At 30.5% G+C, this 3822-nt stretch overlaps 1 long non-coding RNA gene across 4 annotated transcripts; it reads left to right on the top strand.

Annotated features, from left to right (window-relative positions):
* The first annotated feature begins 1265 nt into the window (after positions 1 to 1265).
* Positions 1266 to 3591, top strand: LOC121127031 (uncharacterized). 4 transcript variants are annotated; one of them, XR_011782673.1, is made up of 5 exons: positions 1266 to 1419; positions 1672 to 1851; positions 2609 to 2775; positions 3122 to 3273; positions 3324 to 3591. It is a non-coding gene; the product is annotated as an uncharacterized lncRNA (long non-coding RNA). The 4 variants fall into 4 exon arrangements; XR_011782672.1 differs by lacking the exon at positions 1266 to 1419 and having other exon boundaries at positions 1586 to 1851; XR_005867441.2 differs by lacking the exon at positions 1266 to 1419 and having other exon boundaries at positions 1670 to 1851; positions 3065 to 3273.
* The last annotated feature ends 231 nt before the right edge of the window (positions 3592 to 3822 follow it).

Here is a 3822-nt window from a genome sequence, read left to right as displayed (position 1 = left end):
GATACGTGCTCAAGGAGCCTAGTTTTTAAGTTGGCCAAGATGAAAAAAAAAATGAATGAACTTTCCCTAGGAAGTCAGGAAGTGGAGGTGATAATTTAAAGAGGGATACGAAGTTTTGTTAAGCTTGGAGAATAATATAAAGGAAGATCCCACTAAGACGATGAATCGCCTCTCCAACGACTTTCCTGTGACTCCTAGGACCATCAAGAAGCCTATAAAGCATAGCTTGAGATTAGTTTCTTTCAAAAAGATCCCACATTACCATTTGAGAGAGAATATGAAAGCCAGGAGGCTTCAGAGTTGCAAGAGATCCTCACATGAATATAGGCAAATGGGTAAATTGTAAAAATTTTATCGGAAAGAATAGTCCTAGTTGGTGTAGCATTCTATTTCAAGGCAGAACAGAAAATCGTCAAGGAGGCCTATTATAAGGTGGATAAGTACACCATCTTGTCATGGCTGAAGACCAACTATCCAGTGGGTAACTACGTGTGGACTCAGGATGGTGCCCCTCCCACACGTACGCCAAGTGCCAAAAGTTCTGCTCAAATAACATTGTTCGATTCAGGTCCAAAGAAACTTTTGTTTTTTTAGCCAGATTTGAACCCACTGGACTTATATATATGGGCACTTTGGAGAAGGAAACCAACAGGACCTCACACCCAAATGTGGACTCACTGAAGTCCTCCATAGTGGATTGTCAGAGGAATTTGTCATCAACTCCGGGATGGCCTTCAGGCTACGTGTAAAGGCAGCGATTGACGATGAAGATGGTCATATTGAGTGGAAAAAGGTTTGTAAAAACCTTGTTTACATTATTTATTTGTCTATTATTGAAAATACAATATTATTGATGAATTTTCAAATACATCTCTAGATTCCACATTTTACTACATTACCCTGTATGGGTAATGTAGTAAAATGTTTAAAAATAAATCACTTTACACCAATATAGGCGAGAATTCTTATTTTAGAGGGAAATTTTAGCACACCTACGAATGATGAAATAATGAACAAATAAAAGTGAAGAGCATAGGCATCAACCATTTTTCCTTTTCCTAATCAGTAAACATATTTTTTTCTTTGCACAAATCCCTTTTTTAATTATATCACGGTATTCAAACCCGAGATGTAGGCTTGATTACATATTATATGCAACTGTAGAAATGAACATGAAGAAGAAAAAAAATAAAGGAAATGAGAGTCAAGACAGGAGTGGTACCAAGCTCAAACTAAAGAGACTAAGAGAAAGAGGCGTCATGTATATGTATCAAGAATGTTTTTCTAATCTCTAATTCTGATTCGTCTAAAATTTGGTATATGCGCTATTTTCATCTCATGCCCAGTTCATTGTTATCACGTCTTCTGACTTAGTCTGTGATCTACTGTGATTTAATTGAATTCAACGTTTCGGATAGAGTTATGTATCTTTCTTTAGAATAAAACAGAAACATAAACTATTAATTAAAACCATAGTTCATAATACTGCTCTAAAAAATTATTAAAGTTGTTTTAAAACAAAAATGAATAACCTTAATCATCCACAAAGGGTATTTTTGTTATTTATTTTTGATCGAGGTTACGAGAATCCTGAACATAAATCATATACATAGTTTTTGTTTACTTTTTATTTTTACCATCTTGTCTCTTCTTTTCCTGTATAATCTCTAGCTCAACCCAGCATAATAATGTAATTTATAAATGTTAACTATAATTCATTGGAATGATTAATTGAACTGAATTAAATTCTACAAATATGGAAATTGGTGCACATTATATGTAATAATTAAGAAAAATTACGCTTAAGTTCTCAAATAACCGTTCATACTCGACGAATACTGTATAAAAACTGTAAGTATTTTAAATTATTTTACAACGTAGTGAAAAATTGTTATCGAAAGAGTAACCATTATATAAGTTTCGGAAATAGAAAAGTCGTCCCAAATTTGTTAAGTTCTTAATTTGTTGTAATTTAGAAAAATCTCCTCCTTTTCGTCTTGATATAAAAACTTATGCCTACATTTATGTAATAGGAATTCATTTGAATAACATAAATATGAAGTAATGGCATGTATATTAATTAAAATATTTCGCTCATAGCGAAACAGTAACTCTTAGATTGGTATTTTTTAATTGAAATATTTATTTGAGTATTCCTTTTTTTTCTGACTTCGCTAATGTAACTTCTATTATTGCAAATAACTTGAATTTAATATCTATTTTTAGGTAGTTGCCATATCTATCATGAATGTACACGCAATTTATTTCTATGAACTTTACATATTATAATCTTTAAAGCTCCACAACTCTCCTTGTCAAAATAAAAAAGTCATGTGATTCTATTTGTTTTCTTGGTGGAGAAAAAATGCTACGTTAGTAATTTTGCTACCTCAAAAATTTAATTTAACATGCCATTTTCACTCCCACAAGGATGAAATATTTTAAATCCAAAAACATCTTCATTTCGATAGAGTGAGTTGTTGAAGTTTGAAGATTATAATATCCAAAGTTCCTAGAAATAAATTGTCTATGAATGTATACTTGTACACGCATGATAGATGTGGTATCTCGCCTTTTTAGTGATGAGGATTGTTTGTGCTATTTACAGTTATGTTTTTTATCTGTGCAATGAAAATGTTAAATTTATCGTCAAGAAGAACGGAAAACAGCTCAGAAGTGGTACCATTTATTGACTGGATTAATGTTTATCTTCATAAGTTTGAGAAACTTTGTCTCTGGAATAAGACTTACGAAAGTTTAATCGCTTGCATAGTGGTACATATATTATATTTTTTTATTTCTAACATTGTTGTCTCATTACTATCAACTATCAGTTTGATTATTTTGATTATTTTTTGCTATTATACAATGACAGAAAGGATTTACCCTCGAATTTGTGCCATGTCAAAAATGGATTATAGGCGAACTAAGTGTCTCGATGATTATCTTAGATATTTGAAAATAATAAGAAATCTTTTAATTAATTTGATAAAAATTCGATCGGATTCGCCAGTATTTTTTTTGGTTCTCATCCTCACTTATTTTGCTATGTTTTCTTCTTTAGGAACATTATTTCCTGGTGTTGTTTTTGTATATTTGATTAATCTCTGTTGTTTAACAGCTCCTATGATTTTGAATGAAAAGTTTACTCTTTTTAAAAACGAAAAAACAATAGAGTTTGATTTATATTTACCTTGTGATTCTCCGGAAACTTCAGAAGTATTAGAAACTGTCATGGTAACAGAGAGTTCCGTTGTTACTGACTTTTTCAAGGTACTCTTAATATCTCTAAAATATAAGTTAATGAAATTTGTATATTATAGGATGTGGGCGATTCTTGTCATTCTTTATTACCAGATAAGTTTCCAAGTCATGAAGATGAAGATGAACTCTATAAAGACGATGAATTTCTTCCTACTGTATAAAATAATTTCAGCTGGATAAAACTTAAAACATCATAAATATAATAATTTGTTATGAAATAACACAATATGATAAAAAAATATAGATTTTCTAGTTTCAAAAAAAAAAATGTTGGAAGTTTATAAATTGGTGACTTTATAATATTTAATAAATCAAACTTAATCTGTATTTCTTTTTGTATTAATATATTTCTGGACAATCATTGTGGATCTAAAAAATAACAATATATTCATATTAATAAAATCTCGCATAAATTTTACATGTAGGATCGGGCGTGTACTCATGTATATCATATACATATTTTTGAAATAATAATGAAGTAAATAATTAAATTTAGCTAGCTTTTTGCATGTAAAATCGGAGTATGTGTAGCAAATGCTCATCCTGGTAGCCATCTAG

The sequence above is a fragment of the Lepeophtheirus salmonis genome, chromosome 12, assembly GCF_016086655.4.
Source record: "Lepeophtheirus salmonis chromosome 12, UVic_Lsal_1.4, whole genome shotgun sequence".
Taxonomy (NCBI): Eukaryota; Metazoa; Arthropoda; class Copepoda; order Siphonostomatoida; family Caligidae; genus Lepeophtheirus; species Lepeophtheirus salmonis.
Note: the sequence above shows the minus strand (reverse complement) of the source record. Positions and strands in the feature narration are given on the sequence as shown.